Source organism: Olea europaea, unplaced genomic scaffold (genome assembly GCF_002742605.1).
Source record: "Olea europaea var. sylvestris unplaced genomic scaffold, O_europaea_v1 scaffold1777, whole genome shotgun sequence".
Lineage (NCBI taxonomy): Eukaryota > Viridiplantae > Streptophyta > Magnoliopsida > Lamiales > Oleaceae > Olea > Olea europaea.
This window is the reverse complement of record NW_019235502.1, coordinates 21981-35183: the sequence shown is the minus strand read 5'-3', so window position 1 is coordinate 35183 and position 13203 is coordinate 21981. Positions and strand designations below refer to the sequence as shown.

The 13203-nt window shown below is 33.6% G+C and overlaps 1 long non-coding RNA gene and 1 pseudogene across 2 annotated transcripts; one reads left to right on the top strand and one right to left on the bottom strand.

The window, feature by feature from the left end:
* Positions 1 to 1540: 1540 nt before the first annotated feature.
* On the top strand, positions 1541 to 4448 carry LOC111378146. Of its 2 annotated transcripts, XR_002699816.1 has the most exons (5): positions 1541 to 1685; positions 1810 to 1988; positions 3011 to 3123; positions 3401 to 3471; positions 4010 to 4448. It is a non-coding gene; the product is annotated as an uncharacterized LOC111378146 (long non-coding RNA). The 2 variants fall into 2 exon arrangements; XR_002699815.1 differs by having other exon boundaries at positions 1542 to 1988.
* A 3723-nt stretch (positions 4449 to 8171) lies between these two features.
* On the bottom strand, positions 8172 to 10958 carry LOC111378145 (annotated as a pseudogene).
* Between the last annotated feature and the right edge of the window lie 2245 nt (positions 10959 to 13203).

Below are 13203 nucleotides of genomic sequence, written 5' to 3'. Positions count from 1 at the left end.
AATGAAATGAAAGAAATACTAATTATATACATAACTATATTGTATCAAGAAATTGCAATTTACATGATAAACTCGCTTTATTTGAGTAAAAAAGAAAAATCATATTTTAAAAGAGAACCAACAACTCGAGATAATAAAAAAGGTACACCACAACCCAACCTATGAATATACCAAGTTCAATTACCATGCACTAATTAAAATATATATATATATTAAAAAATAACTTATGTTTGTAAACAATGCAAGAAGATAAAAAGTTTGAATTAAAAAGGCTTAAGACTTTGATTCATCAATTTACACTACAATCCTAATTTGAACTTTTTGATTCATAGAAAATCCAAATTCATATGTACTTATATCTAAAATGCGACAATCTAATGTGAGTGCGAGAAGCAAAAGATAGGAACAGTCATTATTTCTTAGGGTTAGGGTTTTTAAAAAATCACTACCAAAATAGAGTGTATTTTCTACCCAGTATAAAAATTGTAAAAAAATAAAGAAATTACATTAAAAAATCAGTTCCATTTGGGTACCCAAAATAACTTATGCTTCTAAACAATGCAAAACGAGAAAAAGTTTGAATTGTAAAAGAATGAATGCTTTGATTCATAATTTTACACCACAGTCCTAGTATGAACCTTTTGATTTATAGAAAATCTAAATTCCAACGATTAATATGTCCTAATCTCTAAAATGCAACAATCTGATATGAGCGCGAGGGGCAAAAAGATAAGAACCAATCATGATTTCTTAGACTTAGAGACCTTTAGACAAATTACCTCCCAAAATAGAGTTTTTGGTTTTGTATTTTTTCACCCAGTATATAAATTGTAAAAGTAAAAAAATTATATAAAAATTTGGTTCCATTCAAATATTCTTAATTCTAGTTCACGAACCAAAAAGTGACCCGACTTGATTGATTCTCAATTCTAATTCCCCCCTTTTTTATATCGAACCGAAACCTTCGATTTCTATTATTTCGATAAAATGCACAAGCCTAATGTTAGGTAGTACATAATAAATTGTTGAGAGTGGAACGGGTGATATAGAGAAAAAAAAATAAAAATTACAACTAAAAAACATAATCTTGAAATTAAAATCTATAAACACCTCTTTTCGATTTTCTATTTACCTAGTTTATATTTTTCTTTATGTGTTTCAGTTCAAGGACTGCAGTGTAGTCAACCACTTCCTTCATAGTTCGTTAGCTCGCTCTTAATAAATTATGTTATTTGTCCATAATATGGAGCAAAAGGATTCGAACCTTTGCATACTTCGACCATGAATGTTCGTTGCTTTTGACCGCCATATTTCCTCACCCGAAAATGTGCAATTCGTTACATGCCCCTATTAAGTGCCATTCCTCTCAATTTTCATTAGTGAGCTCATGGGGCAGCCCGGTCTAGTAATGCCCCAGCAAGAAAAACGAATGGACTAGATTGATTGTTGTCCCAGCCCGAACTGACTTGAGCCCATGTGTCCAAGTTTCAAATCTTCATTCAAATGATAAAAATGTCAAATCAACACAGAAATCATCCATATTCGATATTCAAATGGGCAAAATCCAAATGTAGTAACAAGAAAAAATTTCCATTTTCCATAAAAACCCCTCGAAAAGGGTTTTTCTATTCCCCTCGCCTCACTTTCACACTCCTTCCCACTTCCTCTTTTCAATTCTTCTCCAGGTGGAGAACACTCTCTAAAAATTTTCAACAATATTTTTTAACTATCGTTTATTTATATGTATTGAAAATATTTCTTTTTTATATGTAAAGCTTTAAATTTATAGTATTAGATTATTTGTTGTAGAAGAGGTTCTTGATTAGACGGGGAGAATTTTTTGAGTTTCAAGGTATGCATCTTGATCAGATGGCGTTGAGCTTGCGATCTAGAGGTGGAATCCGCGGAGTATTTGGCCCGCGTTTGGGCAACTACTTGGCCGCTGACAATTCTGGTCCCTCAGTATTGCTTCCCTCTCTTCCTTCAAGGTTGTATTTTTATATTTTTTTATACGTAGGGTTTTTAATCATTTGGAATGTTTTCAGGGAAAGTTTTGATTCAGTATATTTTCAGATTGGTTACGTGTTGATTTATATTGCTCTTTTGGCTGATTATATGTTCATGTGGTTTTGACCTATTTCTAGCCAAAGGCTTACTTTGCAGTCTTGTGATAATTTATCTTTTGTGCTTAAAAACTAGAGATGATGGTTGACATTGATGTCCTAATTCTTGGCAATACACGTAAGGTGTGTAATTGCTGTAAATATGGACAGAAAGCAATACATAGGCTTTAGGTGGGCATGTTTGGAGTTACAGCAGGTCCATAAAGAAACCTATGGATAGGGAAACTTTACTTGGAAATTTTGTATGAAATTTTAGGTTTATGTCAGATGAATGTATGATAGACGATGTTCTGTTAGCCTATTAGCCACATATCCCAGTCTTAACATATTTAATGTTATGGTAAATGAGGGATTCCGTAATTGACCACAAGTTTGGGGTCAGTCCATGTTTGTTTCCTACTTCTTGAATCTACCATGCTAGGTGTATAATAATATTCTTGTTGTAGTTTATAGTCTTCAATAGTGGAAAAGTTATTTTGCACGATATTGGAATAATATTCTGAAGACCATCTTATTTGTTGCTGTGTCTCAGTACACTTAAAGATAAGTGCCAAAAATTAGGACTTGTTGGTTGAACAAATAAAGTCAACACCGCTCTTCACCGTTCCCTTCAAGTGTTGGTTGTACCATCAATAGTATAAGCACAAACCTATCTCCCAAGAATTTGGTTTCAGATCGGCCATCGTATATGGGATCTTTGTGTTATAGTCTGCTCTTATTCATGTTTTTCAAGTGTTTCACTTACATGATTATCAAAATTTATTATGCCATATGAGTCTTTTGGCTTCTTGTACAATGGGCCCACTCTTGATTATGTAAATGACTTCATAGGTATATAGTAGTTTATGTTTAGCTTGACTGGGTTCTTCCTCTATGCAATAATGTAGGGTGATCTTGCAATTGATATGCCCAAAGCACCTGCTAGCTAGGTGAGATTATTTGGAAACTAGTTTTTGTTGGGGGAACTCTACTTCAAGATCGTCGAGGATATCCTGAAAAGGTTAGTGATGACTATCTTCAAAAATCCATATTCGCTGCAACAAAGAGGATTGTTAGCTCTAGCCCTGCTGGGAAGGGGCTATTGGATTCATGGCACCCAACATTGAGGCCTGTGAATTGATTTTGTATATTGATGCGTTTAAAACCACAAAACAAAACAAAAAAAAAAAAGGATTATGTTTCATTTGCTTCGTTTTACAAGATTCCCTCATTTTTCCTGTTACATCTTTCACTATCCCTTTCCAGCTAATTGCCCATTTGCATTTTTGAAAATGCAGGTGCATGCATCAGAATCTTTATTCAGAATAGATGATCAAAACAGATCTTTTTACAGCCATAACATTAAAAGGTACATGGTGAATACACTTTTTATAAAATTTTCTTACACGAATACTTGTGAAATTTGACTTTGAAACTCTCTGTTTTTGAAGATCTCCTATTTTCTTGTTATTTTGGGCTACATATTCATAGTGAAGGAGTCCCAATGCACTTCCTTTTTCCTCTGTCCCCACGTTTTACAATTTGGCTGCTACTTCATTGTGAATTTATTCCTAATATATTCCTTGTTTATACACTTTGGTAGGCTGTTGTCCCCACACTAGACAAATTTTTACCTAAAAGTAATTAACTTCGACAAGTTATTTCTATGGGGAAAAGTTTATCAGTTCGTCGTTATCTTGAAATTTGATGTCGCATCATTCTATTTTAAAAGGAAAAGAACACATTTAATTTATTGAATCCAGCCCAACCAATCCAACTGCCACCACTCAACTTTGAACTGTTTTTCTACACCATTTTCAATCTTGCCTCTTCTAATGTGAAAGAAATGAAGTGTGTATTATCTATAGCATTCACAGCAGTCATCTTACTGTCCCAAAACTTTCCAGCTTCAACTCAACAGACAACTGGAATTCAAAGTCGAACCTTGTTCACTACAGACTCTCAGGAGATAGGTGTCCAAATTAAAAGGAGGGTACACACAGTACCGACATATCCTGGCACAGGCGCTTGCGCAAGACCAAAATCATCAGCAATTCGTAATGACAAATCTATGTTTCAATTCTGTTTTCTTCTCAGTTTCTCGATTTTGTTTGGCCGCTTCTTGATCTAAGAGATTTATTAGTTGTTATTACTGCATCTGTTACATCTCCCGTTGCTCGTGAGTAAATGAAAAGAATACAAAGAGATATGATTTGATTTACTGATATTTTATTAAGTTTGTAGTGTATTTGTTGGACCGTTGAAAATTTTTCGTTTATCGTTTGTGTTTGTTCTGTGTATCCTACAAACATTCCTGCACGGAAAATCTTAATTTCGTCCCGTAGATATTATTTTGTATTTATGTCATATATCTCTAATTTTATTGCTTCATATATAGCAGATTAAGTTCTTGAGTTCAAGTTGACACCTAGTTATGAAAATTTCCCATATTGAAGTGTGCATTTGAATGAATATATGACGTACAAAATAGTCTTTATTTTCTGAGAGTTATAGAGGAAGTGATGAAATATATTGATGAAAGATATCGCTAACAGTTTTGAGCTCTAGTTTTCTTTTACTTTTGTTGTGTCGTTATCGATAGTCAATACTGACCTTTAATTAAGAACAACACAAATTATAGATAAGTTTAAATTGCGTATGAAATTCTAAATATTAGGTGGACAAATATTGTTTTTGGGCAGTTGTGGTTCATATTTATGTATAAAATAAAAGTGATAAAATACAATTGAGGTTTATACAGGAATGTCTCGATCTTTTAGGTATGAAAATTTCAAAAACTAGATGCATTGAAGGTTTTTGTTAAAAATTAGGATACAACCCAATTGAAAAATTGGATCATGTTCAAAATAATGTGAACTATAAAGAAATTGAGTACTCGAAACCAATAAGTTCTACATGGTAAGCAAAAGGAAGCTGTATCCAAAAATGATGAAAGTATTTATGGGTATCATACGATTTATTTACAAATAGTTTAATATGAAAAATTATATTAAACTACTTGGATTACACCATTTTATATTGTTAGGATTTCCGTGCTTTTGTGACAATCATGGAATTGATGCTACAGTGCGTGTACTGTAAATTTGTGATAATAGTATGTCGTTGCTTCAGTGGAGCAGCGAGAAAAAAAGCATTCCCCATTTCGGTAGAAGTACAAGTCTTCTCAAAGTTCAATGCTTGATATAAATAATCAAGACCTTAAAACTTAAGGTGTATTGTTACATTACTCTGTCTGCACGATAGGTCACGTAGTTGACAACTAAGCAATGTATCACACAAGAACATAACATCTACCATTATCTAGATGGCCTTCTATTTCAATGCATTGAGAATGCAACCTAACGCCTTGTCGACAATTACCATCGTGCGGACGTAACCCTATTCAAATGTGTCACTTCACCTACCCAATCCGTAGCCACATTGTAGTCTAACACTTCGAACCACATGCGATGTACTTAATGTAATATCTCTACAAGAATTTCTAGGGTTAAATCCCTCCTTTCCTGTATTGGACAAAATGTGGGGGTTGATGACCTATTATGCAATGTGGCAAGATGATAAATTTGACCAATGAGCGTTGGAACGAGACAACGTGTAGTTCATTTCTGTTGCCTATAAATACTCACACTTGGTGAAATATTAAAGATAATAAAAAATTGATATTCTCACTCTAAAAATATAAACCTTAACTCCTGCTCTTCTTCTCTATTTGCACTCAATATAATTTATCATCCTTCTCTCCATATTTGTTTGGAAAGACTTCGGTTTTGCACTTCGACATATGCCTACCAAGTGCACAGGTCAATTACACGCAGAGAAGAATGGAAACGGAATCCGTTAGGGCTATGTTCAATTGGACAGAACAAACAACACAACACAGATTTTGCCTAATCTGACACTTAACACAGCTAGGAGGGCAGAAGATTTTAATTACTCTCTATCCATGCCAGTGAGGAACAAATATGAAATAACAATATTAATTTACACCTTTTTTCTTCAATTTTTTCCACTCCAGGATAACATGAAAAAGATAAACATGCTATATAATTATAAAAGTGATTATTTGGGAAGAATGTTGAATGACGCAAATCAAGCATGTGAATGTGGAAAAGCTTTTATTCCCTTGGCCTTTTTGAACGCTTTTACAGCCTCGGTTTGTTTTTAAAACATTTTTTTTTTCAAGATCCGGGCTCCATATCTTTTTCATAGTGGCTATTGTTCAGTTATATCTTTTGTTAACAGCATCTAGTCCAGCAAATTATAAAGATTAGCACCCTGTGCTCGGTAGTTATACATTATCCATTCCCCATCCTAAATTTGGTCATTCACCCTATAGCTTATCCTCCAATTACTGTCATTTCTCTGCTGCATAATATGCACGCGAATGTTGGCAATGCATGATTGCATTTGCAATCATTGCTACGAAGCCAGAGATCTTCAACTTAGGATGCAGTCTAAACAATTTGGTAGGATATATCTTCAAAATCAACCTATTTTTATGGAATGATTCGTTTTTTAACTAAGGATTTATTTTAGATACCTACTTTCTTTCTGAACTATAGTATTTGGTCTAATTTTTATTCTCATCAATCACGAGTTACACAACAAAAGAAACTTGTTTGAAATAAGATTCGAACCAAGTCACTATCATTTTAAGGCACAAAGTGCTATTCTCCGAACCCCTCTCGATCCTTGACCACACCCACCTCATTCATTGACTCTTAAGTTATCTATGATACCGCAAAGAAAGACAATCACACAATTCCCACTCATGGCCCATGCAGATCCAGACCTTTCTTATAATATCTTCATATATTCTTGAATTTCATCAATTGGTTCTTCATTACTCTTACAACTACCTAACTGATTTTATTTAATATCAAATTGTTAGCAGTGGTGAATCCAAATGCCACTAAACCAGACACGGAAGGCAATCAACATGAACATTACAGACAGCACAATGTATTTCATGAAAGAAAAGGGACTTATGGAGGGTCAGATCTCGCTAGGCATCCCAAAAATTCACACAGTGGCTCCAATTCCTTTACAGAAACTCTAGGTCATATGGTTGAAGGGTGGCTTGTTTTCACTTTCTTTTTCCAGTTACTAAGGAAGCTGTATGATTGTTTACTACAAGTATCTATTGCAGCCTTGTAATTGAGTTTTACACAAAATGTCTGTATCCTTCCAGCTATATGTAGCAAATAGTGAAACCTTAACCGATACTACTATGCATCTATATCTACACCTCAACATAATAGTCAGGACTGGATTATTTCCTTCCGGTATTCGCACTATAACAAGATTATTTATGTCATGTTAGCTTATTGATATTTACATAATGAATGTAATAGTTTTACAAGTTATAACATTAACCAGTATGATGATAAGTTGAAATTCCATTTTCTATTCCTTCTTCAAGAGAAGAATTTCCTAATGCATAAGTAGAATAGGAGAAATTTGAACACTTTGCAAAGCTTAATCCAAGGCAAACTCGTAACAGCTTCATTGATTTTCCTAGTCCACCATAAATATTAGCTTCAGGAATCAAGGAAAACCCAAGCTGAAAAGCAAAAGATATTTGTAACCTTAATATTCTGTTCAAGCTAGGATCATTTATATTTCTAAGCTCATCTATAATCTCATCTATAATGACTTCCAGAAGATTCACACAACCCAAGCCTTTAGTGCATATTACCAGCTCTAGGGAACATTCAAATGTTATTTGATGCACATCTACTTATTAGGTCACTGATTCTGAGCTTTGTTCTTCCACCCTTGAAATCTGAATGGTTGATTTCTAATGTTTGGAGAACTTCAGGGCTCAGGCTATGCTTTATTAATTAAGTTGAAAAATAATGCAGCATGCAGGAAAACCATAAGTTCCAAATTTACGGAACCGCAGATGTGCAGTGAAAAGATTACAGGAAGAGTAAACTACAGATTGGTTGTATGACTAAATCTAAATAATAAAAATTGTGAAATAGGAGTACAAATAGCACCAGTTAGAATTTAAACAAAATAAAATCACAAGGATCCAAGCAGCTATGAAGACTTTCATCGTACCTTTATAACAGCCACTAAACACGAAATGAACCAGGTCCGGTTCAATGACCAGTAGCTTTGACAATTCAACAGTAAATCTCTCCACAACTTCTTTACCAGTCCTGTCAAATTCTGTATTGGAAATGCTCATCATACAATTACCAATGACCATATCTTTCCATGTTGAAAATAGACCTCGGGCTATAAAAGTTGGGCTGCTTAATGTTTTTCAAATTCTTCAGATTTGATGATGCATATGCAATAGCATGACGAGGCACACGCCTACATCCAGATAGATCAATATACTCAAGGTCCCGGCATCCTTCAGAGAGCAAAGCAAGTCCTTTGCCCGTCAACTTGGAAAATTGGAGTTCAAGTTGCAGAAGACGAGGCATAAATTTTCCAATGGTGGCAACTTCTAAATCCCCATCTTGGGGATAGGCATTTAGATACTCATACGGAACGATTCCAACATGTTGTGAAGGATCCACCCAATTCATCAAGTTCCGCCTAAGAATATGCAAGTTAGGACAATGCGATCCTATGGTTGCCAAAGACTTGTGAGATATTTGATAACAGTAGCTGACATCAAGCTCCTTAAGCTTGGGACAACAAGAAGCTTTTTCAGCCATAATTACATCAGACATGAGGACAGCTATTGATAGAGAGAAATTGAATACTTGGACACCTGCAAGAGCAATAAGACATTATAATATTACATGCACAGAAAATCGTTCCATGCATTAAACCTGTGCTAGAATGTAGATATTAAGAATTGGCTGGAATGCAGCTAATTTGTTTGGTTTTCATATAACTCCCCAGTCACTTTTTTGGTTATTGGTAAATACCCAAATTCAGTAACGGAATGAAAATGCAAATAATTCAACAAAACAGAAACCACAGCATGAGTTTTTATCAGGGAAAACATATTTCATCACATTGTTAACACGAGCTTAACCCATTATTTCAAAACACACGGTTGTATAAAGTGCCTATGGAAAGATGATCCTGCACAATTATACAAATCATGAGTTAATTACACTTGTTAACAGTCAATGGTGACTTAGAAACTCACTATAAATTGTAATATGTCAACCTCCATGGGGTTGGATTCTTAACTCAGTCACCCACTTGAGTGAGACATGGAGTTTGACATGCAATTGTTTTCCATGAGATGGAATACATTAGACAAGATCTAAAAAGAAACGAAATAGTCATATTCCCAAACCCCAACCCAAGCATATCAAAACCCCAGAACCCCCTGCAAGTTTCTTGAAATTCAGAAATTATTTTCAGATTTGAAGCATCATTCTTCCACCTGCTATGTCAATTAGAAGTTACAAATGATGTATGATCTCATTGTCAGCTCTCAATATCCACAAGATGTAGTCTATGGTTCGAAGAAATACATTTCCTAATCCTATTGAACAGCAACGACTTGAATTATGTGAACTTGTTTCTCTCGAATATCTTTGTAGCTTTCTCAAAAAAAATGAAAGTCCAGAAATATCTAAAATATTTCTTTCCAGTTTAGTTAATAATCTTTACAACGTAAAGACTTATTAATTGAAGGAAGATGAAATCATGGTCATAAATACTAGCAAGGTGGTGGAACAATCGTGACAGTATTATTTTGGTTTAGCAACAGTGCAGAAGAAAAGACTGTTCAAAATTTTGAAGAAGCAAAGAAAGTGACATTGACAATAACAAAATAGCAGGTTAAAGCTCGATTGAAGTTTATCCTTACCATATCCAAAAGATATATAACGGCAAAAATAAATCTCTTGGTCACCCAATGCTTCACCTATTAGCAATTTTAAGCATTCAGTCAACACCAAATATAATGTGAAATGATCATATATCGGAATTAAGCCCTGTAAATTACTAAGTGTCCATGGCAGAAGTCAATAAACTTGAACCAAAAATATATAAAATTACAACAAGTCATCAAATTCATCAAAAAATGACTGATATCAAAAATCAAAGTCTAGTAAAATTATATAAAAAGGGAACTTTCTCAGTAATCCACATTGATTAACTAAATATTTATAAAGTTTAAGAAAATAACAGCAGTAGTTACGTATCCCGTCAAAAAGCTATTTCCAGCTTCACACAAACCAGCAATGGAATAAATCAAAGGAAGTAATATTCGAGAAAAAATAATTAAAGGAACTAAGCGTGAATAACCGAGCACACATCCAGGCAAACAAACAAAAATACCTTCGAGCAACCAAAGAGAGGGAGCGATCCGAGCAGTGTCTAACGCGGATTTCGGTAAGGGACCCACCGCTCCAGCCGACGACTGATCCAATCATGTTATCAATCCTGCTCTCGAACTCGCGGGTCCAGAATCTGGGTAAATCAGTGACCGAGTGAAAGTGAGTCTCTAGATCGAACACCGAGTTGAGGCACGGATCTTTGCATACCTGCAGCCACGCCTTGCACACCCGCATTGCTCCCAGCCATCGGTCCTCCAAAGAGAGGCGCGAGAGGATGTTGATGAGGCATTCACGAGTCAATTCGGCCCAGTCGTGAACGAGTTCTCTTGAATCGGTGAAATTGCCTTGGTTCCCGTCCTCCATTGTAGACTTTGCACGGTGAATACAGTAGAATTGATTGATTTCGCTCGATGCTACAAGCATAAAATGGGGAGGTTGCGCTTACATGACGATTTGAATGGACCCATTACAATTATTGTATCAATAATCTGTGGTTTGGAGAGATCGAAAATTTAGGTGGAAGTTGACCTTTATGATATTCAAAGTATTACGTAATTCATCCAAAATTTGTATTCTGTGAAAAAAATTGACATGAAAGGTAGAGCTTGATTCGGGAACTTTTAGTAAGTTGAAAAAGTGAGGAATAGATGTTATCCATGTGAATGTGATGAACATATATGTCATCCTCGCGCCATGTTGCAGTTTTTAAAATGTGACGTTGGGTATTTCATATCCTCTAAAATTGAATACGTTGATGATACGTTAATAATTTAATACTATAACAATAATTAAAAAATCTAACCAAAGATAATGATAGTGAATAATAAGTCAATAAGACAATAATAATCAACAATTTAATTTCAATATAAACTTTTATCAATACATCTAAAAAATAGTGATGGAATGTTTGATGTGTCGTGTGTGTTCTATACTTGAAATCGAGTGTGAAGCAACCGGTAGTCTAGCGGAGTAGTAGCAACCAAACATCAATCGGATAAAAGATGATGCAATAAAAATATACCATATTTATAAAATAGAATGTAATCATTTCAAAGCCTTAGTTTCAATTTAGATTTTTTTTTTTAAAATACAAAAAGGGTGGTATACAAATAATTTTTTTGAGCTTCTTCTTGAAAATTAACAAATAGCATCATATATATAATCATAAGCTTATATGTTACTGCGATTCTAGTTTAAAATTTCATTTAGTTATTGAACTATTTTAATTTTTTCAAAAATAAATAAATAAATAAATAAAATTGAAGACCTAAATATTTATTTTCTTTTTTAGTATAAGTAAATTTTAAAATACTTTTAAAAAATATAATGATAAGTAGCATATAAATGTTAGTCGAATCAAAACCACAAAAATCTGATAGAAGTGGCCTAGTGTTATCAGGGTTTATCAATTAATTCTCAGTATTCAAAACTTTTGCTATGAATTTGGGTTAATGAACTTGAAATTTGGACAAGAACTACACTCAAATTTGAATACGATCTAAATTTAATAATTAAGAAATGTTACAAAATGGATCTAGGTCGACCAGTTAACTTGGATCCGCCGCTGCCTTTAAGTTACTTATTTTTTCATTGTTTGAACTTATTCTTACATACAAACCTTTCTCATAAGCAACAATCTTAACTTACATTCGACAAAAATAACTTTTAACCACAACCAAATACCATCAAAGCAAATATAGATACCGTTTGATGTAGTTAAAAATCAAATTTTGAGTAGTTTTTGATAAAAGTATAATTTTTGTAAATTTCGATAAAAGTTAATTATATATATGCTTGAAATTTTTAAATCAGTTACAAGTCAAATAAGAGTTAAATCCACCATTGGTCACTAAACTTTATACTTATGTCACCATGGCCACCAATTTGATTTTGTTTCAACATGACCATCCAACTTTATACTTAGTGTCACCATGACCATCTAATTTGGGTTATTTCACAATGACCACCCAATTTAATATATGGTTTTACCATGGCCACCAATTTCTTTTCACCATTTTCACTAATTTAAAAAGTGGTAAAATGGTAACTTTTTTAATTTTATTGTGTGAATGTGTAGTTAAAAATAATTATGTAGAAAAAAAAATGTTTTCATTAGGGACTTAGACATTCATTTTTAATATGCTTTGCATTTTTAATAGTACCAAAAATAAGCATTTAGTTAAGTTAGGAATAGTCCAATGTAGACACCATTGTAATATATTGAAATCCATTGTTTTGGTTTGGGGTAACAGTGTTGAGCAAAGACTTGGTTCAACCGTTGCAATGGCTTTGGAGAAGCAAATGGCACAAATTGACATGATTAAATACACAGTTTAAATGTTGAATGCATGAATTACCCTTAAAGTATTCATAAAGATATGAAAAATACAAGAATAAATAATAAATATTTTGTGCCTTTGAAATTTCAGCAATCAAAATTTAAGCCCTCAATTCATTGCTTATTTGGCAAAGCATGCTTTAAACCAAATATAAAGCAAAAACATGAAGCCTTGTATATTACTCTCTATTGTGTATGACAAAAGTAGTAAAAAAATACTACAACAATCAACTGCGAACTTTGACGGCTCAAAATTCAAGAGCCAAGTCACAAGATTCATCCAAAACAAAGGATCACGGTAGATTAATTAGTGGCAACAAATCGAAGAATTCTAAAAATTAAAATCATAACTTTCTCAATAATCCGTGTTAACCAAACTTCTTTAAATCAATTTAAAAAAATTATCCAATTATTAAAACACATGAAGAAAGTATCTATTTTCTTCTATTTCCAAATCGACCAAGATAAGTCAAAGCCA